The sequence below is a fragment of the Bos indicus genome, chromosome 10 (assembly GCF_029378745.1).
Source record: "Bos indicus isolate NIAB-ARS_2022 breed Sahiwal x Tharparkar chromosome 10, NIAB-ARS_B.indTharparkar_mat_pri_1.0, whole genome shotgun sequence".
Taxonomy (NCBI): Eukaryota; Metazoa; Chordata; class Mammalia; order Artiodactyla; family Bovidae; genus Bos; species Bos indicus.
In genome coordinates, this window is record NC_091769.1 from 52,728,386 (window position 1) to 52,755,799 (window position 27,414).

General features: G+C 44.6%; 1 protein-coding gene across 2 annotated transcripts in view; it reads right to left on the minus strand.

Annotated features, from left to right (window-relative positions):
- CGNL1 (cingulin like 1) overlaps positions 1–25,701 on the minus strand; it is a 170,208-nt gene extending 144,507 nt beyond the window's left edge. The window contains exon 1 of one of the 2 annotated variants that reach the window (XM_070797498.1): positions 25,611–25,701. The gene's annotated coding sequence lies outside the window, so the exon portion shown is untranslated. The remainder of the gene's footprint in view (positions 1–25,610) is intronic. The other variant, XM_019968767.2, reaches the window with a different exon arrangement.
- Positions 25,702–27,414: the final 1,713 nt, after the last annotated feature.

The window sequence follows — 27,414 nt, forward strand, 5'->3', positions numbered from 1 at the left end:
CCTAAGGTGGCCAAAAGCTGAAAAGCCCAAAGAGAAGTCAAGCCCAGGTCTTTAAAACTGTTGCCTCAGGGCTCTGCAAAACCACAGCAAGAGGCTGCAGAGTATAAAACAAAACTGCTGCTGAAAGTATTTTTATGTGAAAATGCACCCTCTGCAAAAACTTGTTATAAGGGCTCATATTTTTCAATAAGTTCTTTCAAAATGCCATTACCATCACTCTCATGGAAACTTGGGTCCAGAAAACTCATGGCAGGTTCATTAAATTGATTAGAACTGCATTCTTACTTGAAAATATCTGATGTGCAATTAAAAAAAAAAATCTCTGACATTCATAAATCCAAAAAGATGCTGCTCTGGTAGATGCAAAAATTAAGAGAAAGAAAACAAAGGATCTTTCCTGGAGTTTCAAGAGGTCCAAAGCTGGGCCCTGCAAACTCAGCAGAGAGAAGGGAGTGCAGACGAAAGCCACTTTCCTGGAAGCACAGCAGAATTCAGAGGTCCCAGGCATGGATCCCAGGCACAGAACAAGCACCCAGGCCGCCTTGAGAAAGCACGAGGGGAAGAGGTGTTTCTGACAGTTGAAGTCAACACCTCTCATCACAATGGAAACCGATGAGAAGTCCAGGCTGACCGCAGAGATGGGTCCAGCGCACTTTTTGGGCAGCAAATGCATCTGGCCTCTGGGCCCCACCAGTGCTGTGGGAGACCACTTGCCTCCATGGGGGCCTCAGAAGGGGCGGGGGCGGGTACCAGGGCTCTGGGCTGTATAGGCATCTGCCTCCAAGAAAGGCAGGGGCCCTCCGCCCTGTAGCTCTGGGAATAAAGTCAACCTGGAGGCCAGGACCGGGCCCTATGGCTTTCTGGATAGGGGCCCCACCATTCTCTGGCCATCTTCTCAGGCTGTTGCTTCTGCACAACGTCACCCCCATCTATTTAGACTGAGTATTTGCCAGCTTGCCTCCATCCAGCCAGATGCTGCCTTTCAAGGATTGCGTATTTCTATAATTATTTCCAGGAGAAGCAAACACTTTCAAGCCACTCGGGTTTGCCATGGAATTCATTTTCCCACAGCAGGGTGTCGGTCCGCCTCTGCCCCTGGTCTCTGTGGGCGCACCACAGGGTGGGCCCCCAAAGCCCCACCATCAGTGAAATCTGGTTTGAAATAAACCCCTTGGCATCAGTGAAGTGTTAATTCACCTCTTGGGTTTGGCTTTTTGTTTCTTGGTTGTTTTTTTTAACCCCGTATTTCTTTGAAAGGAGCCTCACTTTGAAAGGAGAGTTTTAAACATGCTCCCTTTAGGCCATACTGCAAAAATAATATCGTTTTCTTAGCAGCAGAGTCTTGGCCTAAAGGCTTCCAGGAAACCAGCACGTTGTACTGGGCCCCAAAGAGGGGTGTGTCGGCCTGGCCGACAGAGCTCAGCATGAGTCAGGGGCAGGTTGGTCTGGCCAAGACCACCTCTGAGGCTGCCACTGAGAAGGCAGATCTCCTTGTCCACAGCTGGCAGTCAAGGCTCCTTAAGAGTCACTTTCAGAAGACTCTTCTGACATCAAGTTCCTGGCAGGCACAGTGGAAAGAACTGCCTCCAAATGATAGCACAGGATTCCATGGTGGCCTTTTCTGACATCATTGGAATTACCACCTCCAATCTCTTGAGTAGATCCAGGAAAGTGCCCAACCCTTAGATTTTCATTTAAACTAATGCAGGCATGCAGTTGGAATCTCAAAGACCCACTGCCTTGTCAAAATACTTGGGCCTGTAGCCCTAAACACTGAGGACTGGGAAATACTTTCCTGAGGGATGGGATGGAAAAAACAAAAGGCTCCCATGAGTAATTTAACCTAAGATAGGAAGGGCAGAGAGTGAAGGAGCTGGAGACTTTAAACTCCCCACTTCAATGCCACTGGGCATTTAACTTGTCAAACACACAGCACCTACTGTGTGCAAGTCACCTTCAAGATGCTGGAGAGGGCATACTGTGAAGCCGCCACGCAGCAGAGGAATCAGGTAACGACTTTGGCTTGAACAGTAAGAAATAAGTATGGAGAGCAGCAGTTCAGGGCTGGTACCATGGCTCTAAGGTCATCAAGGATCCAGGCTCCTCCTTTCGTTGTGCTCCACTAACCAAGAGCAGGGCTTCCAACATTACAGTAACCTCATGATCCCAGACGGCTGCTGGATTTCAGCCACTGTGTCCACGTTCCAAGCAGTAGGTTGGAGGACAGAGAAAAAGCCAAAGGGGCACACTGTCTATACAAGTCAGTCCCTGGAACCGTCTTATAAGCCACACATCACTTCACCTTTCACTCACTAAAGCTTAAGTCGCTGGCCCATAGCCAGGTGAAAAAGAGGCTGGGAAATAACGTCTTTTAGCTTGGCACATTACTGTACTCAAAGAGTCAGGCTTTTGATTACTGAGAAAGCAGGATAGGATACTGGATGTAAAATTAGCAGCCTTTGCCACATAACACATAGAAAGAGAATTTGAAGATAAGCCAATCTGGAGGTCTACTAAGTTTAACAGTTGGTAGTAGGAAAAAAAAAAAGGTATTGAGGGTTGAAGGCTCAAGTGATATTATACTTCAGGGAAACTAAAAACTTTATTAAGTTGGAGGTGTTATGAACAAGTAATAAAATCAACTTCCCAGAACTATCCACCTTTGAATTGAACATACTTCATGAAACATTACATACAACTCAAAGGGAAGTTTCTTAGGCATTCTAGAACAGTGGCTCCATCAGACTCACTAGAGAGCTTTTTAAAAACAAATCCCTAAGATTCCCCACTTTTTGAAATTGTGATAGATGGTTTAGAGTTGAGGCCTAAAATTCTGTACATACACACACAAGCAATCGAGGTAATTCTTCCGATGGGTAGTCTGATTCAAAAACAGTGATTTCATCCAAACCTTCATTTCAAACATGAGGAGACAATTTACAACAATCATGTGACTCGTCCAGGGTCCCTAATGACCATCCAACCATTCCCCAGAGGTCTTAGATTCCAGGTTAGATCCATCCATCTAAATTATAGTTACCTACCCACCAGCAAACATGGTACAACGGTCGGCTGAATCCCCACCCTTGCGGGCAGACCCAGCACTCTCAGAGACGCACGCTTCCTGGTGCTACAATACCACCTACCCTGGGGAACTCGAGGAGGGCTCTAAAATGAGTACGTATGCACAACATGTGCATGGATCTGCTCTACACATCCACATCTACAGCCCCCTTCTCTGACACCTCAGAGACCCTGGGAAGGAGGCAAAAGGCACGAGCCAGGGATAAAGAACAGAGGCTGGCAATGAGCCACACTTCAGTCAGCATGCGAATGCAGTCGCTTCCTGTGTTAGGGATTTCCCGACCACATGTAGGCGAATCCAAATGAGGCAGGTTCCACCATCAATTGGTAGGAATGAAACAGCCAAACTCTCATCTCTGCTCCGACCCAACCATCGTGGGGGTGGGCCTCTGTCCTGACTGTGGCTGCTGGCGGGAGCAGGCTATGGTCCTACTTATCTGGGCTTCCCTGGGTCCCAGCCCATTTCCACAGCCTGTCCCCACCACCCTAGTCATGTGAGTCTTATTGCATCCTCATGGTGCTGAATAAATGGTCTCTGCTTAGATCTATCAGGGTTAGTTTCTGTTGCTATAAATAAAAGACCCAGGATTAATGTCCTCAAGGAAGTAGGGAGGGCTCCAGATCTCCAGAGGTTATCTGTCTCAGGATAAGTGGATAACCAAAAGTCTGGAAGGGGGACAAAGGTTAAAGGAAGACGCTCAGGCTAGGCTAGGCTAGGCATGGCAAGGCAGAGACCAGAGGACCCAGAGGGGATCTGATGGGGTAGAGACCAGCATCTCCTCCGCTGCCCTCTCTTTCTTCCATCCATTCTTCCTCCTCTCTCTCCTGGTCTTGTGTGCCTCCCTTCCTGACAGAAAGACATCCATTTCTCCTCTTTCTTGCCTGTTACATCCAAGAAATAAAGTTATCTCTTTTGTCTAGAAGCTAAAACTCAAAAAAAAAACCTGACACTCTTGGCTGGGCTTTGAAAACACAAGGAGATACGCAGGAACGGCCTTGTCAGGGTGGGGAAACAAAAGTAGACACTGTACTCTTGTGGCAGACGATACCAAGCTGCAGGTGTACACACCACCTCATCCAGCAATTCCACTCCTAGCAATTAACCCTGAACAGAACAGTTACACAAACACACTTCTAAGTATATAACTTCATATGTACCAAGTATTTCTAATAACGTAAATGTCCATTCATAGGAGCTTGGCTACCAATAACCTACAATGGCAAAGAATCTAAAACAGAATGCATACATATCAAAGAATCACTTTGCTGTACATCTGAAACTCATACCATATTGTAAGTCAACCACAGTTCAATTAAAAAAAAAAAAAAAACTATGCTTAAAAAAAATTAGGAGCTTGGCTAAATTATCCATATCATGGAATATGAGAAAACTATTTTTTTTAATGATTTATATACACAGCCGTGGAAAGTATAAAGATACATTGTTTTAAAATGTATCAGAACAATGTATAGAGAGATATATTACGAGAATAGCCTCACTTCTAAAAAATAACTTGTATGTATAAAGTTACATTAACACCAAAAAAAAAATTTACCAAATCCTTAAGAGCAGTTATAATTAGAGGTGATAAAATAGGGTGCTTTCCATTTAAGTCATACATTTCTGTAGTGCTTCAGTTTTGATTACAAACAAGTAATTATAATAATAAGAAAAAAATAAAAATAAATGGAAGCTGAAACGTCCTTTGAACATGCAAAACGGTGGTGTTGGGAAGCCAATGGTTTCCGTTTAAGGCAACAGGCAATCCAGCACCCGACACAGAACACAATTCAACATGAACTTCCTCCTTCCTCCTCTTTTTACACACAACCACACACAGTTGAAAGTTAAAATCCCTGCCCAAAGTCAAGTAGAACCAATAACACAAAAGGGTGAGCTGCTACAGAAGCAAACAAGCACATCAGTTACAGAAGACGGCAGAAGAATCACAAAGACCAGTCACCAGAATGAGAAGCCCAGAATGTCCACAACTATCCAGCGTGGGAATAAGTCATGCACTAAGAGCCTCTGAACATATCGCCACGTGACAACTAAGATTAATAAGAATGAAATGGTAAGCTGTATTTCATGTCTAGGTTTTAGTAGTTCGGGGAAATGTGTCCCTATTGAAACTTTAAGCAAAAAGCTAAACATTTAGTCTTACCACTTGAAAAAATAAACTTTGAAATTCAGGAAAATGAACTAATGTAAAATATCTAATTGCCCAAAATGTTCTACAAGTAATCTATTGGCCTGGCCCAAAAGTCCATTCCTTTTTTTCCATATCTTACAGAAGACCCAAACAAACATTCTGGCCAACTCAATATGTTTAGGTTGTATTTAATGAACAAAATTTATGAATTCTGGTTTTTATTTTTTAAAACCATTGGATTAAATATCCATTAATATTTAAAGTAATTCCCACAAACATCCAAATTGAACTTGAGAACTTTACCTTAGGCCAGCAATCCACAACAGAAAGATTCCATACCCTCTGCTTTTACAAGAAAGACAAGAGATCTCTGCTGACTGACTGTGTACCTCTTTTTTTTTTTTTTTTTTTTGTCCTATTTGTCACCCAAACGATTTTTATTGGCAACAAAAATCAACCCTGGGTCATTAGGAGATTAAGCACAGTTCAAAGAAAGAGGTTCTACTTTTCAAAAAACTAACATACCAACATTTCAGCCAATAATGCAGATTATTCAAATACAGAACTATAGTTAGGATTCTGATTAGATTCCACGTTGAACAGCAACAAACTGCTAGATTTAATGCATTTGAAGGAAAAAGGACAACTGTTATAAATAAGGACCCTATGCACCAAATAAATATTCTCCATTCAGAGTGTTGTTTTCTGTGTGCTAGTGTTCAAGTGAGCTGAAACAATAGATGTTTGTGAGCTTTCAAAACTGTGCAAACAATTTGCCAGTTTAATTAACTTCCATTTACACTACAACACAAGTCCAGTATTTCACAGGCTTGGTTACTAGGTGTGAAATAAGACAATTTCAAACATGATGCATGTACATTGTATGGCTGCCAGGTGGGTTACACGTCTCTCATGAGACTCAAGTCCACTCTGGAGTGTGCAGCACCTCCCAGCACCACAGGGCCTGGGCATGGCAGGTGCGCAATAAATGCTGGCTTCCTTCCCCTTTCCTCCTTACTCCAAATATAACAGAAAAATGGCAACACGACACATGCTTACAATACCACTAAGACTATTCCTGGGCCGTCCATTCACTGCTTTCCTATTTCATTACAGAGGCACCCAAAACACCCCCTTTAACAGAACCTTGCTTGCACCAAAACAACTCCAATTGTGTGTTTAGCACACATACATATATGTAGTGGAAAATAAAAAGGAAATACACCTCAAATTAGTGATTGTGTATCTTAACGGGAGAACTGAAAACAGTTTTTAATTTTTATCTTATACATTTCTGTATTTTCCAAAAGTTTTACAATAAGCATCTGCTGAGTCAAAACTGTTTGATACAACACAGTCCCACTACACACTCCCCAGAATGATCAAAATGAAGATGACACACACCACCAAGTGTCGACACTGGAGCCACTGAAACTCACTCACTGCCAGGTGGGCGTGTCAGCTGGTACAACCACCTGGGGATCAACGACAGCTCCATACACATGAAGACCCAGCAACTCCACTCTTAGATATACACCTGAAGAACCTACTTACACATACAAGAAAGTGACACTATCAGTAACAGCCAAGAACTACAAACAACTCAAAAGTCCATCAACAGCAGATATATCAATTATCAAGGAATAGGAAGACAATGAAATACACAATGAAAAGTTAGCAATGTATTTAACAATGAGAAAGAACAGATTATTGCTATATGCACATCCATTGATGAATTCCAGATATAGTGGTGAAAGAAAAGCCAGGCACTAAAAGAGTACATACTATATGACTATGATCCCATTTTTATGAAGTTCAAGAACAGTCAAATTTACCTATGGTGATAGAAACTGGATACTGTTATCTTTATGGGAAAACAGTGACTGGGAGGAAGCAAGAGAAAACTTCTGGAAGATAGTAAACATTTTTTATATCTGTGCTTCCTACTTAAAAAAAAGAAGAATAAATTGGATTTACACCATAGCTCTAACTGCTTACTAGCTGGGTGTTGTTCAGTTGTTCAGTCATGTCCAACTCTTCTGCAACCCCATCGGCTGTCCACGGGATTTCCCAAGCAAGAATACGGGAGTAGGTTACCATTTCCTTCTCCAGGGGATCTTTCCAACCCAGGGATCAAACTCGGGTCTTCTGCATTGGCAGGCAGATTCCTTACCACTGACCACCAAGGAAGCTCACTAGCTGTGTGGCCTTGAGCAAATTTCTTAACTTCTCCAAGTTTCAGTTTCTAAACTGTAAACGGGATGAGAATTAAACAAGGCGATGCATTTAGTGTTTAACACAGTCACCAGCACAAGGCAAAAGCACAATACATAACAACAGAAGCTGGACAAACATCCCCTAGGTCTTACTATGCACTAGCGGGCATTGCTGTACCTCTCCCAGTTCCTGTTCTTATCTACTGCTCAAGGCCAGGAGGGCAGGCTGTGAGCTAGGCTTTCAGAAATGGTTTGTGCAGGACATCAACCACAAGCATTGCTCCTAAGGAGGAGGAGGAGGAGGAGGAATCACTAGTTATGTGGCTGCTGAGGTCTCAAAGGAAAGGAACTGGCAGGAGGTACACATCAGGATTAATCACAGACTATTGGAGAGAAAAATGGCTTTAGCTTCTGAAAGTAGTAGCTGCTTTCTGCAGGAGGAGAAAGACTTTTATTCCAGTGGAATAACTCATTTTAAATTGAGGAGTCATCTGGGAACTGAAAGAGCTCATCTTTCTTTCCTAAGGAAAGAGAGGAGACAAGTCACTCTCTGTTAAATGATTTTCTATGTTGACTGGCTAAATTTACTGCCCTTTAATATATTTCAGATTTACAACTAAAATAATTTTTAAAGTATAGGCCTGCTGTATAAAAGTAATTTAAAATGTTGGTCATGAAGCAAGAGACTCAGATTATACAAGACAGTTTTAGTGAAATGAAACACTATAAATGGAGAATAGTCTCCAATTTAGAAGATCAACCAAGACTAGGAATGACTCAACATATCATGCAGAAAAGGAAATGGCACCCCACTCCAGTACTCTTGCCTGGAAAATCCCATGGGCGGAGGAGCCTGGTAGCGACCATGGAGTTGCTAAGAGTCAGACACGACTGAGCGACTTCACTTTGACTTTTCACTTTCATGCATTGGAGAAGGAAATGGCAACCCACTCCAGTACTCTTGCCTGGAGAATCCCAGGGACGGGGGAGCCTGGTGGGCTGCTGTCTAAGAGGTCGCACAGAGTCGAACACGACTGAAGCGACTTAGCAGCAGCAGCAGCAACATATCATGAATTTTTGCTTCCATTAACTTCTATTTTGCTTTCAACTAAGGCAAGTGAGCGCACATGGATCTTTACTGAACCCCACCACTTTCTAGCTCTACCACCTCGGGCAAGTTACTCTCTCTGTGCCTCATTTTCCTCAACTGGAAAATGGGATGATAATCAGGTTATTAAAAGGAGTAAATGAGTTAATAGATATTAAGTGCATAAAAGTGCCAGGCACTACCAAGTGCTATAAAAGTGTTCCTACCATCACTTCTTTTTTTTTTTTTTTTTTTTTAGTGTTTCCACTTTGTTGCTCAAGCACCATCACTTCTTAATCTTCAGATGAAGAGACAGAATTCATCTAAAATTGTGAAACTTAATCACAGACTGTGCAGATATAGGATAGACTGTCTAATATCCAGAGGAAGCTGTGCACTAAGATCATGTCAAGTAAATATGAAAACATGTGGTTTGCAGGTGCACACATGCGCATGCAAACACCCAACCCTTCCAAACCCCTCCCTCTTCTCACAAATAATTTCAGTCCCTCTAGAGCAGAATGTGCCAATGATCCCAAGTTCTTCTGATCCCAAGATAATCCCAACAAAGGTGTAAAATGTTACTCTTCTTCCAAATATTTCCAACGGCCCATTAAAAGAACACACACTGAAAAGGTATGTTTGCCTTTCACATTTCAAAAACTGGAACCTTCCCGTAGCACACTTGAACAGCTGAGTGGATGATATTCAAACATGGGCTCTTTTCAACCTGTAGCAGAGGAGACCTACTAAAACCTTACACTTTCCTCCAATTGTGAGCACAGAAAGTTTTTCATTTTGTTCCAAAGGAAATGATCTTAACACAGCTCAATGATATCATCACTGTCTGAACCAAGTGGGCATCCGGTGGCCATGACAGGACTAAATGCTAAAACCCAAGGGTATAAAAGTTAAAAGCTACTCAGTGGAAATGTCAGTTACAACATTCATTCTTTGATTGGCAAGAATCAATCACAGAGACAGAGAACCCTCAAGCGAGGGAATTATGAAGAGTATCCAGCAAAACATAAGGGTAGCACCGGCCTTACCCTCCCCCCACCTCTCCCAATAAAAAGCTTTTCAATACCCACAGTATTCTGCTTTTCTAAGTGGAAGAGAACTGCTTGAAAAGATTACTTAATTCTTTCACTTCACCAGTAAGCACATTTACACCTTTCTACCAACACTAGCCAGTCAGATCCGAAATCCCTATCTCACTATCTGTGGTTTTTCTCTATTATCAGAGTGACGTAAATAAGACAGCAATTTTCTGTTTTTTAATATATTTTTAATTGGAGGATAATTGCTTTACATGTTGCATTAGTTTCTGGTGTACAACAACATGAATCAGCCTTAAGTATACATATATATATCCCTTCCTTCTTGAGCCTCCCTCCCACTAAGATAGCAGTTTTCTAATTCACTAGTCCAGAGTATCAGAAAACTTTATTTTGTTTAAGAAATAACTGTTCGTTCTGTACTTCATAGACTTGAGGACACCCAGATAGCTCTCCACCAAACACCACCTGCAAACACAGCTGACACAGGACAGGGACAGTGATGCCTATCTTTGCTCTACCTTTAGCTGAAAACCTTGTTCAGCTTTATTATCCAGAACTTGGCACATCAGCAGATGAGGAGGAGAAAGTTGCACACTCAGGTTGATTCCTAGCAATGAATTAGATTCTGGGAGCTCAAGAGAAAAGCAGGTAATGGCAGCCATATTTTATTTGCAAAATAAAAATTCCAGCAGGGTCTACTTTCTTGCTGATGTGAGATGCCTGGTTAGGTTTTGGCATTTCATTAAGTTGCTTTGGGTCTTGATCGAAACAGTCGTCCCTCAAATATGTATTTGACTCTACTATGTATAAGACACTATGCCAGGTGCCAAGGGAGATTAAAAAACGACCTTATTTCACTCCCAGACTCTTTACTTTCCACAGCCTCCCTAAACACCGAACAGAGACGAATGGCACTTCCATCCCCTCACAACCATATTTAGGGCCCTTGTTTTACTCTCCTTAAGCCCCCGTGAATACTTAGAGAACAACTATCGTTTTATTATTATGAAGGTTAACTCATACTGCTTTTTTATAAAATACAAACAGTCAAGGAGGGCATGAAATGAAAAAGAAAATTTCCTTTCCAACAATGCCACCAATCCTACAGCCCAGAAATAAGCACGTTACTTAGGATTTTTTCCAGAGATTTACATTTGCAAACCAAGAATTGAGATTTTTTTTTAATGGGATTTTAAACTAATGTGCACCTTTTTTTTTTTAAGAAAAAAAAAGTCTGTTTTATGAATTTTTCTGTATCAGTACTCATAGATTTGCCCAATTCCATAATGTGCTTACATGGCATTTAACCAGTCCCTTTGAAAGGCATTTAGGCTACTTCTACTGTTACTCTATCACAACGTTGCATTGAATATCTTTGCATGTTTGCCGGCACACTTCCGCAGGTATATTTGTAAGATAAACTACTAACTGTAGTTTATCTACAGGAATGTGTATAGACAATTTTTAGTTTTGAAAGATAATGTTAGAAAAAAAAGAGAGAAAAGGAAAGGGAAGGAGGGAGGGAAAGAGAGACGGAAGCAAGGAAGGAGAGAGGGCTGGAAGGAGGAAGGAAGGGAAAGAGAGAGAAAGAAAATAAACGCTGTGGCCAACACCAGGGGCTACCTACTCACAGCAACTGCCGCTTTCTTTCTGGCCAGCAAAGCTCCATTTCTGCCCCCTTTTGTCCCAGGGGACAAATGCTTTGTCCCACATGCTTTGAGAAAGCTGGGCCCTAAGACTGGTCTAAGCAAGCAATGGGAGCCCCCTCTCTCCATGCCAGTCATCAGATGAGATGTGGGCATCTGGCCCAGTTTTGCCAATGGGGCACAGAAGAAGTTCTGGGGGTGGGGCTCCCAGCAAAGGTTTTCTCTGGTTTCCTCTTTTCCTGCCTCTGGATACCACATATCACCTGTGTACGAGGATATGGTGGTTGGGAACACGAGGAGCCAAGCTGGAGGTCAAACGTCAAACACTGAGGCTGGCAAAGAGGAAACTTAGCTGAGCCTTTCATTAATGAACCCCAAAACTGTGCTAACTCTGGACTTCTGTTTACAGGAGATAATAAAGATACTTACTATTTAAACCACTTTTAACTGAGTTTTGTTTACTTGCAAGTGAAAATATTCCCACTGCCCACCTGTTCTCTAAAAAGAAGCCCACTGGACTTACAATTCCATCCAGGGCACATACGAAAGCATCTATCCCCTCACAGCCTTGGCTTCATCAGGGTTTAGTCCCCATGTGTTCTCAGGGTATTTTCTCTTAATGGCCAGAGTGCTTTCTTCCTTGGAGAGTCTGGCAGCTCTCTCCCCAAATAAGGACACACTGCAAAAAGGTGACCCGAAGACGGCCAGTATTTCATTCTGCTTCATCTGCAACACAGCACTGAGACACAGGCTCACCTGGTCCTTCAGAAGAGTAGACGCTGTCACCCTGGGCCGTACGTTCCCCAGTGCCTTAGAGTCAGACATGACTCTGCTAGGCTGGGACAGTCACCAGGGTGTGGAAGGACAGCCCGAGACTGGAACCTGGATGACCTAGTTCAGATCTGCTACTTATGAGCTGGCTGGCTGAAGAGATGTCACCCAACCTCCCATTCCACATTCTTTGAATGTAAAAGGCTGGCTCCTGAAACTAAGGCCCAGGGTCCTTATTAGGATAAGATGGGGACAGGGCATGTGAAGGTGACGACTGTCACAGACTATTAGAGGCAGGAGTGAGGCTGATCCCCACAGATCTATGCTGAGGGGGGGCCAGCCCAAGGGCAGGCAGATCGCCCATCTCCAGCCCTTTCTGTTCTCCTGTCACTCCTGCCATCACTGTGGGCAGCCTGTGAGGTCAGGACTAATAACCAGAAGGAAACCCAACCAACCACATCCACTCCTCCTGGAGATAAGTTGAACTCCCAGGAGCAGCATCACAGTCAGTGAATGTGAGATGACGTTCAGCCAAGAGTCAGTGTGTGCCAGGGTCACTTACAATGATTACTAAGGCTCAGACTGGCACCTGGGCAAAACATGTATGATTCTGAGCAAACTTCCGGAAGGTTAGTTTGGCCCATGCTTTTCTCATCCCTCTCACTCACTCTTGAGCATTGTGATGGATTCAATCTCTGTTTTCTGCACTTCACTCCCCTATATAATGGCGTCATGTGTCCCCCTTCTGCACCATGACTTTGCAGTACTTCCCATGAGAATGGCCTGAGTATACTTCCCCTCTGCACTGATGTTGGGCTTGGCCATGTGATTTCTGTTGACTAATGGTTATGAGCCAAAGCCTCAAGAGGCTTCATGCATTTCTACCTGCCCTCTTAGGCTACTGCCATTTGCCGTAAGGTGAGCATGCCCTAGGTCCCAGAATAAGCACATGTGGAATAGACTCAAAGCCAAATGATCAACTAAGTAGAAAAATAAATCCCTGTGGTTGTAAGGCACTGAGATCAGGGATTGTTTGTTATGCGGCAACATCATATAGTAACCTAATACAAACATCTTAAGAGCAAATATAATGATAAGTTTGCCTGGCACCAAGTAATCAAGCAATAATAAAATATTTGTGCTTAAGAAAATTTTAATTCATTCACCATTCATACAGGTACAGAGAACTCCTACACGTAAGGCACCACAGTAGCCCCACAGGAAGCTGAACATAATGAAAAATATGAAAGTAATCATTCCTACAAGTACCTTTTCAGTCTAGCAAATCCCCAAGCTTCCTAAATTCTACTGGAGGAGAGCAGTCCATGCTGACAAAGCTTCTGTTCATTTCATTCATTCATTCACTCACTGCCCTGGGTTAAATCACAGAAGGGATGAAATTCAGTATCTATGTATTTAAAGATCTGATTCTCATACTTATTAATGGTGAAATCTACTTCCTTCTACAAATGTATTCTTAAAGACAGAAACTAGAAACTTGTTTGTCAAGCACTTGAATTATTTTTAATGAACTCCTTTGTTCTATTAATCTTCATTTATTCATTCAACATATGTTTACTGAGCACCTATGATATTTCAGGCAGATGAATGGTACCTGTGCTAGGAATCAACGCACACAATTCCTAGCCCCAACCCCTGGCTGCCCAGGTGCACCACTGACCACAAAAGAATTATTTAAAATTATGGTTGACAGCTCCATGTAGTATCTAAAAAAATGTTTTTAATAAAAAATATATATATATTCCTATAGTTTAACTATAGGTTTAATTCCTATAGTTTAACCCCAATGTCTTCTTTCAATTTTACTTTTAAAAGAATTCTAGGGATTTTCCTGGCAATCCAGTGGTTAAGACTTCACCTTCCATTCCAGGGGTGCAGGGCTGATCTCTGGTCAGGGAGATAAGATCCCACATGCCTCGCAGCCAAAAACATAAAAAACAAGAGAAGCAATACTGCAACAAATTCAATAAAGACTTTAAAAGATAATAGACAGAAGAATTCCACCCCACTTGCAAATGTGGCGATTTCACCATCTTGCCTCTCCTTTTATCAAGGAGGACAGAGAAAATGGGTTTTGACCGCACTCCTCCTCACATTACTGCCACACACAGAGGTGTGGGAGACTCACATTTAATAACCTTTGGCATGAAGTCTTCAAAAGTCTTTGGGAAATCTAAATAAATTACATCCACTGGTTTGCCCTTCTTCCCACATTTACTTTCTCCCTCAAAGAACGTAATAGGTTCATCAAGCATGATTTCCCCATCCGCACATCATGCTTTTTTGAAGGGTTCTGTGATCTCACCCTCTCCCATGGATTGCACAAGCCTGCTGGGCATGGAGGTGAATTAGCTCTGAAAATAAGGAGCATTCCCCGATTCTAAGCGGGAGTCACAAAAGGGAAGCATCAGAGTAATAAGACCATACACGCGTATCCCTCTCTATGCAGACCTGTTCCAAGCACTCTATACAGATTCACTCATACAACGTAGAACCCCAGAGGCAGGAATGGACCTGGGCAGTCCAGGGCCAGAGTCCAGGCCCTGCAGCCTCTGCAAATCCCAACATGTGCCAGGGACTCTGGGCTTCCCTACCAGCCTGTCCTCAGCCAGCTTGATGAGGATCCCCAGGAAAGAAGCAGAGAGGGAAGGCCATCCTAGAGATGTCCTTTATTTCAGGACACAGCTTTACCCTGGATACTCCTCTGGGATAAATTCTAGTGTTTCCCACAAAAGGAGCTCGTAAGCCCCCCTAAAGCTGCCAACATCCTGCTTCCTCTAGGCAGGGCCTGCTCACCACTCCAGAAACAAAGCAAAATGAAGAGCCTCCTAGTAGTGAAGGGCCACGGCCACAACCCAAGAATGCTCTGAAGCCTGGCTGGAGGCCTTGCCTGAAGGGCCGGCATCTCAGAGCCCTGAGCTGCTCTCCCACTACTAAGCTCAGAAGTGCAGGAGAGGTGGGGGGTTGGTGGGGGGCAGGCGTTGACACGCCACCTCCTTTCACTCTAGTCTCTCTCCAAGAGCTAGTTTTACATCTCTATGGGGCTTCGGGCTTCTCTGAAACCTTCCATCTTGGGTGGCTGAACGGGTGGGGGAGGAGAGAATCCAGATTGTCTGGGTCAATGACATGCTACAAATCTGGCCCAGGGCCGCCACCTGGAAATCTAAAGCGAAGGATATTATTAAAGTCACAGGTTAAGGATCCCTCACTCCACAGCTCCTCATTTAGAAGCCTGCAGTGGCATTAAATGTAAACACTTCCCCAGAAAGCTTTAAAACAGAGGGAGGTTTTTATTAAACGACTTAATTGAGGGCCACTTCTCATGTGGAAAGCTTTTTACTGGGAGGAAGAAAAAGGCCTGGTGGGTGTTTTCCAGACACTTGTTTTTTTAAATCTGCCATGCTGTCCTGGGGAAATGAAGCACCACTCGGGGCAGATCTGTGCCCTGGCTGCTAATTCTTCAGCAGAAATAAAAAATAATAAGACCTAGTCCCCGGCAGCATGGAGAACCCAGCATGGCAGTGTTAATTCCAAAATTCATTTCAAGGGTCATTAGAATCACTGGACAGAAAAAGTAGGAAAATTAAGACTGGCCAAAAAGGACCCAGATTAATGAAGAAAGATATTCTAGAACTTGAAATAAGGACATGATGTGGTAGAATAGGTCTGATGAAACTGAGGCTTGGGTTACTCTACAAAGACACCAAATAAAAGGAATGAAGAGTTGAGGCTCACTACAGTGCATAGATGGACCCGGAAAACATGATGCTGAGCGAAAGAAGCCAGGGCAAAAAGGCCACATGTTGTATGATTGTATTTAAGATAGTCAGCTAGACTGGCAGTGCCTGGGCCTTCGGGGAGATAGGAACGTGAAATGACAGCTTAACGGGTACAGGGTTTCCCTCTCAGGTGACGAAAAAGCCCTGGAATTAGTGGTGGTGGTTGCACAATGCCGTGAATGTACTTAGCGTCGCTGACCTGAACATTTTAAACTGACTAAAATGGTCAATTATACACTGTATGAGTTTTACCGTAACAAAATAGAAAATAACTGGAATTACAGAAAAATCCTCTTTCAGCTCCTAACCCAGGAGCAATCACTTCCTCACCTGAGTGCAAATATACAAGCAAAGTAATAAATAATATTATTTTACTAATAACTCATTTTTTGAGCTGAAATTCCCAAGTACACTAAGCACTTCTGAAGTCTACATCACTTCCCCCACACCTGTCTTCAGGTAGGTGGTGTTATCATTAGCCTGACGCTACAGGTGAGGAAACCAAGGCATAAGGAGGTGCAGGAGCTTGCCCCAGGGTCAGCAGGCAAACAGGGGAAAAGCCAAAGGATGAACCCAGAGGGAGCACAGCAGGGAGTTTACACCCAAACTCAGAGTCAGAATCATACACTCTGCCACCAGAATGCTTTCTGGGCCTGGTTTCCCACATCGCCCACAACACAGACATCCCTTGGCTGTTGAGCCTTAATCCCTTTTCAGTGGCATTTCCTAAGTGACCACTTATGCACCAAGTTCTCTGGAAAAACCGCATTCAAAATCACATGTCTGTAGAACTACTTCACTTGGACAGAGTTATCTTCATGTATTCTGATTTATTCTCTTAGTCCTTGGAACAACGTGGTAAAACAGGAGGGCGATGCAACTGCCTGTCCTTTCCTGGGGAGAAAATCAAGCCGCCGAGGGTCTGTAGTTGACCTCGGGCCACACAGTGGGTGAAGGCGCCCAGCTTCTACTCCGTGCCCCACGCTGTTGTCTTCCTGAGGAGTCAGGTTTAACTACTCTGAGACTTCCAGGGATTTTTTTTTTTTAAGCATATAAGTTATGTATATGTAAATCTATATGTATATTTATATGTAAATAGATGCACGCAATTACAAATGAAGTTAAGGAGCAGTTTAATGGAGAGAAAAGCAGCTCTTCCTACATTTTGGGGGCACCTGTGGGGTAACCCAGAAGCACCCACAAAAGGTTGAATTTCATTCCCTCCACTCCTCTTAAGAAAGCAGGACTCTGCCTCTGGTCAACAGCTCTCTCTGATAAGAGACGTTAAAAGCTACCACCGGGGTTTAGAGATGCCACCCTGCCACGGCTCTCAGCTTCCCACCACTGACTTTTGGGGCTGGTTAAGTCTTTATGGGGCTTCCCTGGTGGCTTAGATGGTAAAGAATCCACCTGCAATGCAGGAGACCAGGGTTCAAGACCTGGGTTGGGAAGATCCACTGGAGAAGGAAATAGTAACCCACTCCGGTATTCTTGCTTGGAGAATTCCATGGACAGAGGAGCCTGATGGGCTACAGTCCATGGGGTTGCAAAGAGTCAGGCACCACTGACAACTAACACACAAGTATTTACTGGGGGGCCATCCCGTGCATTGTAAGGAATTTAGTAGCATCCCTGGCCTCTACCTCCTAGATGCCAGTAGCCACCACTACCCCCAGGTCATGACAACCAGGATGTCTCTAGATATTGCCAAATGCATTTGAGAGCCACTGCACTATGTCAGTGGAGAAGGCAATGGCACCCCACTCCAGTACTTTTGCCTAGAAAATCCCATGGATGGAGGAGCCTGGTAGGCTGCAGTCCATGGGGTCGCTAGAGTCGGACACGACTGAGTGATTTCACTTTCACTTTTCACTTTCATGCATTGGAGAAGGAAATGGCAACCCACTCCAGTGTTTTTGCCTGGAGAATCCCAGGGACGGGGAAGCCTGGTGGGCTGCCGTCTATGGGGTCGCACAGAGTCGAACACGACTGAAGTGACTTAGCAGTAGCAGCAGCAGCACTATGTCAGAGAGATGTGACCCTCACAGCTCTACAAGGTAAGAGTTATATGCCCATCTTACAGATGAGGTAATAGCCCTGAAATGGATAAGGAACCTGCCCAGAACACCACACTCCTTGTGAGGGACAATGTGACTTCCAAGTCAAGCAGATGAGACACCCCCTACACTCTTACCCTACAGTAGGGAGACAGAATGAGAAGACCAGAGGCAAATCTATCTTCTATCAGCTTGTGTATTAAAAATACTAAAACTATGCTTTGCCCCAGGAAGATGGACATGGACTTGAACACTCCCAGGGTTTGATTCTCAGCTCTAAAGAAAATACACTCTGCTTGTAAGAACAGTCTCAGCAATGCCTGGAAGGCTGAAGGGCCTCCTTGACTCACAAAGTAATCCACACGGGGGTATGCATGCCCTTTGAATAATAAATGCTTTAAGCATGAACACAAACAGCATATCTCTGATCATGAGAGCCTGAAATACTTTAAAAATATGCTTTTATCAAGAATTCCCCAATTATTTTGGTGAACAACCCCCCCTCCCCACATTCTCACTCTTCTTAGCGCTCATCTGTATTTCTGCTTAGAAACCACTGATACTGGTAGAGAGACATGAAACACAAGATACCACGTTTCAATGGGCTGAGTGACATCCATTCTTCCTCCTACAAAACTTTATCGAGCATCTATTTCCTGCTAGACACAGGGATGCAAGGTCAGTCAAGAGATCCCTCCTCTTTGCAGGCTTGTTTACAGGGTTTTTTGGGGGGCAGGAGGGTGCTTCCTCCAACATGTTGGCAAAGGGCACTGACCATGTTCCACTTGCTGAGATAAAGGTATTTGCAAGCAGTCAACAGTCTGTGAAGAAATGAAATGAGCGGTGAATTGAGAGGATGAATGAAGAGGCCATGCAGTAACCAGAGAAGCACAGCTCAGGGCCAGGAGAGTTTGAACCCTTGATCCAACCACTTGGCAGGTGCACAAATCTGACAAGTGACCCAGTTTCTCATGGCCTCTCTTCCCTCACCTGTAAAGTGGGTTTATGATAGCATCCATCCCACAGAGTTGTTAGGTTGAACACTCTCAGACAGGGCTGGAGGTAGAGGCTCTAGAAGCATTTGCTATTATTATGCAAATCACTGATTTGGGCAGTCCTCCTGAGAAGTCCAGGCTTCCCAGGTGGCACAATGGTAAAGAACCCACCTGCAATGCAGAAGGAAGAAACTCAGATTTGATCCCTGTGCGGGGAAGATCCCCTGGAGGAAGGAGGAGGAAATGGCAACCCACTCCAGTGTTCTTGCCTGGACAATCCCAGGGACGGGGGAGCCTGGTAGGCTGCACAGAGTCAGACACGACTGAAGCGACTTAGCAGCAGCAGATGCCTCACATCCAGGACACTGGGCTCACTGCAGTTATCCAGATCCTTAGCAAGAGGTGGTAGTACCCTGAGCAGACCAGACCTAAAGAACTAGGTAACTAGTGGCTCCAATCCTCCCCTGTTCCCTACTTCCTCTCTCCCTCTAACCTTACACTTCCTTCCACCACCACCCCCCCCACCAAAAAAAAAAATGCTTACGGGTGGCTTAGGGCAATGCAGACAAGTTAGGGCTGAGCTGGTCTGACTACAAATGGAACAAAGGTGCTCAAGTCCCAGTCCTGAAGTTCACAAGTCAGAAAAAAATCTTAAATTTGGTAAACTCCAGCCAGCCCTTTGCAAACTGCTGCTGCTGCTAAGTCACTTCAGTTGTGTCCAACTCTGTGCAACCCCATAGACGGCAGCCCACCAGGCTCCCCCGTCCCTGGGATTCTCCGGGCAAGAAAACTGGAGTGGGTTGCCATTTCCTTCTCCAATCTTTGCAAACTACTCTCTCTTATCTCCTTCCTTCCATTCTTTCTCTATCAGTTCCTCTCCGACTCCGAAAGCTTTTACTGTAATCACCACTCTCAGTAAACTTTCCAGGTTTTTGATATTTGACTAGGGCAAGGAGAGAGGCTAATCAACTTTTCAGTTGCTGCTGTGGAATTCTGAGTAAGTCACTGTTTTAATAAGGAGGATAAAAATCTCATAGGCAAAAATAGTGGAGAAGCAATTTTTTTTTTTACAAAAAGCTATCTGTAATACAGCTAAAACAAAGCTCAAGGATATGGATTAGTTCATAGGATATCCTAGAACCTCTTTATAACTTTGAAAACCGGACCATTTCTTTTCCCTCTGAAATAAAATCAAAACAGGGCACCCGTTATATAGCGGCTCAAACTCTTGAACTGGAATCTGCAAACGCCACCTCACCAGGTCCCTCACCTGGAAAAAAACGAGACCAACAATACAAACATCGCTGGATCTGTGGAAGGAGTATTAGTCTCAGGGGTCCTCCTCCCTGAATGGACTCCAATCTGCAAGGGAAAACAGAGTGCCTGTTTGACAGGCAGCAAAATTCGGGGCAAGAAAGCCAGGGGGGATCAGAGGTAAAACTCAAAAGAATGACTGAAGCCAAAACTAGAAAATCTGAATCATTTTGCCTCAGTCCTCTGGGAAAAAGAGATAAGCAAGAGTGAAAAAATATTAATAATAAAGGAGCTTTATAGATTCAAGAAAACTACAAAGTAACAGCCTGAGCATTATGTACTCCAAAGGCAAGCAGAAAGTCCTGTGATTGGGCAGCAAGGGACAGAATCTGCCCTATAAACAAGAGGCTATGGGCAGGCTGGCTGGAATATTCCACCTTCACAACCAATGCTCTGTGCTCTAATCCCAAACACTAACTCCAAGACGACCCTCTCCACCGAACCAGTCCTTCTTAGGGTGAAATATAAAGCTAAAGCCCACTGTAGTAATGGACACTCACACAGTAACCCTGTTTTCAAGTCACCTTTCCTGATTACAGCTCCATGCACCTCTAAAACTTTCTCACCTATAATTTTAAAAGCTTGAGGTAATTACAATGCAGCAAAGTTTTGTTTTTGTTGCGAGTACCACATAAACAGGAATTGAATGTCCACAGCTTCATTTTGCACCAGGATGTTCAACACTGAATTTCGTTTTTAATCTCTTAAGTAACAACCAATTATCTCCAGAAATTCAAAGGTTTGCAGAACTTGAAGAAATGTGGAGACGATGTCCCTCTAACCCAGGATTTGGGATCCATTCAGAGCATTTCTAAACAGCCTAATCTATCCTCTCCATTTAAAAAGCCAGAAAAAATAGGGTTTCATAAAATTTCCCTTGAGATGACGAGACCACAGTGATCTTCAGTCTAATATTACACATCGTCTCGTAGAGGAAAACAGTAAATCAATCCAGATCTAAGGGGACTGTGGTGTTAGAAAAACAAAGCACAGGAAACATAATTTCTCAGTCAGTTCTGCTTTAGAGGCACAAGGAGCAGTGGAAAGGCTCAGCGTTGAATTCAGGCAGACTGGGTGCTCCTGAACCTCAGCCCTACCATGTCTTCTGAGCATCTTAGCTCCCCGGGATCTTTTTGGGCCTCAGTTTCCTCATCTGTAAAATGAGGTTGCTGCCACCTCCCTCTCAGGAACATACGGGTTTTAGAGACAGAACCCAGGGGCCCAGCTGGCTACCTGACATGTGAAAGGCAGACAGTCAACAAATGTGACTCCTCTTCAACCCTGAGGTTATTAGCCCTGTGGGTCAGCAGTTTGGAAATCACTTTCCCAAAGGGATCACTGTGAAGTCATTTCCTGTCCGTCTCAGGAAACCGGAGCTAAAGGAACAAGAGCATGATAAAGAACCAACGTCCACACGCTGCCCAGAGCCATAGACAAGAAGCAAACCACCTGCTTGCAAAGTACTAGGCTGGCCAAAAAGTTCCTTCCAGTTTTTCTGTAACGCCTTACAATGGCTGCTGTACACTCCTCCCAGCTCTGTGCACAGAAGGCCTCTACTCACTAAGCTTAGGCTGCCCGTTACCAACACGCCAAAAATGGATCCAGTAACATTCTCCACCAGCTTCACCACCCAGATCATGTCCCCACACTGCTTAACTAAGTACTCCTTAAGCAAATCTCATCCGCCAGAATCATGCCTCCTCTTTTCTCACTTCCCCTTGGCATGACCTGTGTATAAACCCTTACCTCTCGTCCATCAGAAAAGTATCTGAAATTGGTTAAACTTGACGTAGGGACTTAACACAACTGAAACCTAAGAAAAACTTTTCTTGTGCCTGCTGTGCTAATGAATTGAGAAGGTATCTATCTATCCAGGTGGTGTCAGCCAGGTGGTACCCAGCTGCCTTCACACTCATCGTGAGGGTAAGAGTGCCCGGCTCACTATCAACCCTGGTTTCCATCTCCACCAGATTTCAAGCTCCGTAAGTCATGGACTGTACCCTGTTTACCTACACCCAGCAAGCACTACAGAGCTATGCCAAGAGTGGGGACTGTATAAGAACTAAATTTGTTAAAAGAGTGAATAAAGCAATGAAACAAAAGCAAAAATTTGATATGAAATTTAAGATGAAGTTCTCTCTTCCCAAGGGATATTGGTTTAGGAACAGAAGACAGTGACTAAGAAGAAAGGGAAAGGGGAGTTGGACTGGGATGATTGACTGAAAACTCCAATAAACTCCCCCTATGTGAAAACCAGAAATCCTGGTGCTGGTCCCATCAAATCCCCTTTTTATTTTTTTTCCACTTTCAGGATTTTCATGGCATAATTTGTTTCTTGATAACAGCAATGTCATGTGACAGAATAAAGTAAGTACTTGGACATTCAGGGGAAATTACCCAATTTTAAATTCCCCTTGAACTTTGTTTTTCTTCTCTGATGCCAACCTCTCAGCCAGTTCACCGCCCTTTAGTGCCAGGATCAGAGGAGGAAAAGAAAGAAAAAGCACAAAATCAGTTGAGTTTTTTAAAAAGTGTCAATGGCATCTCTTAGATATATGGCTTGCGGTGGGTGGGGGGGCCATTGAGGAAGTTAAGGAGGCCATTAAATTCTTTAACGACCTCCTACCCCATGGCACAAGCAAATTAACTGTCCCTACTTGAAGGGAAAAGAAAAAAGAAGCTAATAGGGCAGTCTATTCCTAACACAAATCAAAGATCACTCTTCTGAAATGACACATATCCTTTCTCTAAATAAAGAAGACCCTCACTACCTCTTTCTTCACTTACTTTCTTCTAATCTCTAGAATATCAGAGCTGCTACTCCAAAGGGAGAAATGTTTACATAAATCTGTTTAGGTCCATATTTACATATACTTTTTCTTTTTTTCCAGAATGTACCATTATAGTCAGTTTATGGCTGTTCGGGTGCAATTTTGCAGACACTAAGACTGCAACAGTATCCTCAAATGAACATCCCCACCCCCCAAATGGAGACAAGATTAGTAAATTAAACCAGTCAATAAGATGGCTTCATTTTGTTGGCCTGGTCCAAAAAAAAAAAAAAATTCAACAGTAAGAAAACACTTTCCATATGGTCTTTTTCCCCCAAAGGTTGAGGTTTCGGGTCAGGGGCCACCCTGTGAGACTATGCACTCCACATAACCTCTATTCTCAAGACAAGACAATTAAGCCGGCTGCCACAGCGTCCCCACTTGAAGCAACTGAACAGTGATAGAAGCAGAGATAGGAGCATGGTGGTGGAAGAAGGTGGGAAAAAGAGAAAAAACAATGCTACAGTTTGTATTTTTCAAAATGAATGCTCTTTTGACTCACATTAGGAAACCAGAAATGAACACAAACTTTCCCCCAACTCTGGAGGGCATTATCTTAAAAGGACGTCACACCACTACAAATACAAATGTAATATAGAGGGACAGTACCTAAGAAAAAAATAAAATCCACTGGTTTGTGGCCAGGTAGCAGACAGATGGGAATCTCATGCAAACATCATACTTAGGTACCACAGTAAATTAACCAAGATCCCAGGAGACTGTCACAATAACAAACACACTTTAAGAAAACAGATGATCAAATGCAGTCAATGTATACATATATTCAATATTTCCTTAGTCCTATTTCCCTATCATTTTTACAATCATTCGACAAGTGGTGAAGGTCTCACCTCACCTCAGATGTATCATGCTACTGTAGGCATTAATTCCCTAACTCAGTTATTATTCTATCAACAAGAAATATGCAGTTATTACTTATATCTGCTGGGCTTAATCACATACTAGGAATAAACCCAATCTACGCAGTGAAGCCTAACACACATATTAACACCATGTCAACTACAAAATACGGATCTTGTGTTCTTAAAAGATTTCCCCACATTTATGTAGAATCATTATCTGTGCCAGAGGATCTCCAAAAGCTGACAGATTCTTAAATTATGTTTCTTCCTTTTAATCTGAAATCCTTTCCAAACAGGACAAGTCAAACTATCACTTAGTTTCCCTGAATAAGACAACCCTACTGACTCTTGCAAGGACTTCATGACTTTAATCCCTATACTCCCATCTCCTTGGCAGAAAGTGGACTAGCAGTATTTTCTGTTAACAGAGGGGCAGAAGCAAAGGGAACTCCAGAAAAAGGCACCATCTGCAGTTTAAAGTTGGAAAGCACCAACCCACAGGCTCCTCAGGTAGAGGGTGGTTTACAGAAGACGGAATCAAGAGCAGCTGAGAAGACCTCCTCTAGTAGTGCAAGGAGAAGGCAATGGCACCCCACTCCAGTACTCTTGCCTGGAAAATCCCATGAACGGAGGAGCCTGGTAGGCTGCAGTCCATGAGGTCGCTAAGAGTCGGACACGATTGAGCGACTTTACTTTGACTTCTCACTTTCATGCACTGGAGAAGGAAATGGCAACCCACTCCAGAATTCTTGCCCAGAGAATCCCAGGGACGGGGGAGCCTAGTGGGCTGCAGTCTATGCGGTCGCACAAAGCCGGACACGACTGAAGCGACTTAGCAGCAGCAGTAGCAGCAGCAGTAGTAGTGCAAAAAGCACGCCCCCAAAGCACATTAGAATCACCTGGCGTTTTAAACGCCATTGTTCAGGCTGCGCCCCAGCTCAGGATCTCTAGAGGTGGGAGAGAGCCACAGCAGTTTTCCAAAACTCTCCAGATGTGCAGCCAACTTTGAGAACAAATACCCCAAAGAACTCCCAACGTGTTTTGAACAGTGCGTTGCGAGCAGCGTTGGAAAGGTACGGCAGCCTTGGGGTGAAGGGGTATACACCGAGTAAATATACAAACTTTTAAAAATCCTGTGTAACTAACTCCAGCATGACAGCCAAGCACCTGTGAAGAGGCCAAACAGTGATGCAACTTGGAAAAGTCCCTTGGAAAGCTAGGGTATGTGCTGTACGCGAAGCGGGGGCTTTCAGGACGACCTGCCTGGACCGGGAACGTCAGGGAGAGGGAGACGCCCACCCGCCCTTTCTTTTCGAGAGATGGTTGGGACCAGCACGCCCCGAAATAAAGGAAAAACAGGGTCGGACAGGGACAGAGGTGCTCGTTTGGGTCCGGGAGGAATCCTAGCTCACTCGCAGCTGTCACTCAAGACCGAGGGTCGAGGCAGGGGGTGCTAAGGCTGCCAGGCGCCCTTCGCTGCATGGCGGTTCCGGAGCCTCTCCCTCGCCCGGGGCCCCAACGCGGGGCCCCCAGGAACCGGACCGTCTGTGCTGCACGCCTCCCAGCCAGGCGCGCGCGCGGGAGCCTGGAGCGCACCTTCCAGCCCCAAGGGAGACGCTGCACAAAGTGCGCGGCGGGGGGGCTCTGACGGCCTACCTGAGCCGCTCCGGGTCCCGCCGCCCACGGCGACCCCTTGGCCCCTGATCCCCGCACCCGCTCTCGGCTCACTTACCGCTGCCTACCGGGTCCCGCTCCCGCCGCCTACAGCACAGCCCAGCTCGAGTGCAGAGTCCGCGGCGCCGCCTAGAGGCCGGGCGAGCCCGGGCCCCGCCCCACACGCCTGCCCGCCCCCGGGGAGGAGGGGCCGGCGCCCCCTTGCCCCATTCCCGGCTGGTCCGTTGCGGACTCTGCAGCAGCCAGGCGCGCTCTCCCGGCCCTCCCGCTTCCCCTTGAGCCGCCCGGGCCCTCGGGACACGTCTCCCCGCACCCCGACACCGCCCCTCCTCGGCTCTGCCTGGAACGCGCCCGCCCCTCCGCCAGCACCTCTTCCCCACCCCACCCCGTCGGGCCTCACACTCCTCTCCAACAACGCTTTCTCCTCACCCTTCCCCGGATCGGAATGTCCCCCCACCTCCCCTCCGCCTTCCCCCGTACTTTTCGCCTTGAGCTTCGGCCGTTCCAAATTCCTGGGAGCCTTGCCTGTTTCGCACCCCCGATTCCCCTTCTGTCCCTTGCCCACGGCCCCTTTTCTCCCTACCCTTCCAGGCAGCCTTTTCCTCCCCGACCTAGTCGGAAACTTTAATGTATAACTTTTCTCCTACCACAACCAAATCTACAAGTATTTGCTGAGCACCTATTAAGTCTAGAAATACTGATGGAGAGGTCGCCAAGAATAAATGCCCGTCCCTGTTAGAGAGGCCACACAGCTGACAGCAGTAGAACTGGGATTAACAGTCAGATTTCTGGTGCGTTGTTGAGGCCCGTTCCATGGGAAACTGCAGAATGACGCTAACCAGCTGTGGGAGTTTGAGCAAAAACCGTTTTCTCATCTGTGAAATAGGAGGATACCCACTCCACCATGTTGTGAAGATTACCTAAGAAAACAGATATGGAATAGCATACCACCTGTGCTTAATAAGTAATGTATGTTGACATATGGAATGAAATAGACACTTTAAAATTCAATAAAGTAATAAAAAAAACTTTAAAAGTAATAGTGAATGCAAGAAAACACTTGCAAATCATATCTGATAAGGAATCAACATAAAATATATAAAGAATTCATACAACTCTGTAGCAAAAATACAAACAATCTGATTTTTAAATGGGCAGAGAATCTGAATAGACATTTTTCCATAGAAGATGTACAGATGGTTGACAGGGAGGTGAAAAGGTATTCAACATCACCAACCATCAGGGAAATGCAAATCAAAACCACAATGAGTTATCACCTCACATCTGTTCCGAATAGGTGTGAAAAGGATAAGAGATAACAAGTATAGGTAAGGATATGGGGATGTAAGTCGGTGCCACCACTATGGAAAACAGTATGAAGATTCCCCCTAAATTAAAAATTGAACTACCATAAAATCCAACAATTCCACTTCTAGGTATTTATTCAAAGAAAATGAAAATACTAACTTGAAAAGATTTCAGTTCAGTTCAGTCACTCAGTCGTGTCCGACTCTGCGACCTCGTGAATCACAGCATGCCAGGCCTCCCTGTCCATCACCAACTCCCGGAGTTCACTCAGACTCACGTCCATTGAGTCAGTGATGCCATCCAGCCATCTCATCCTCTGTCATCCCCTTCTCCTCCTGCCCCCAATCCCTCCCAGCATCAGAGTCTTTTCCAACTCTTCGCATGAGGTGGCCAAAGTACTGGAGTTTCAGCTTCAGCATCATTCCTTCCAAAGAAATCCCAGGGCTGATCTCCTTCAGAATGGACTGGTTGGATCTCCTTGCAGTCCAAGGGACTCTCAAGAGTCTTCTCCAACACCACAGTTCAAAAGCATCAATTCTTCGGTGCTCAGCCTT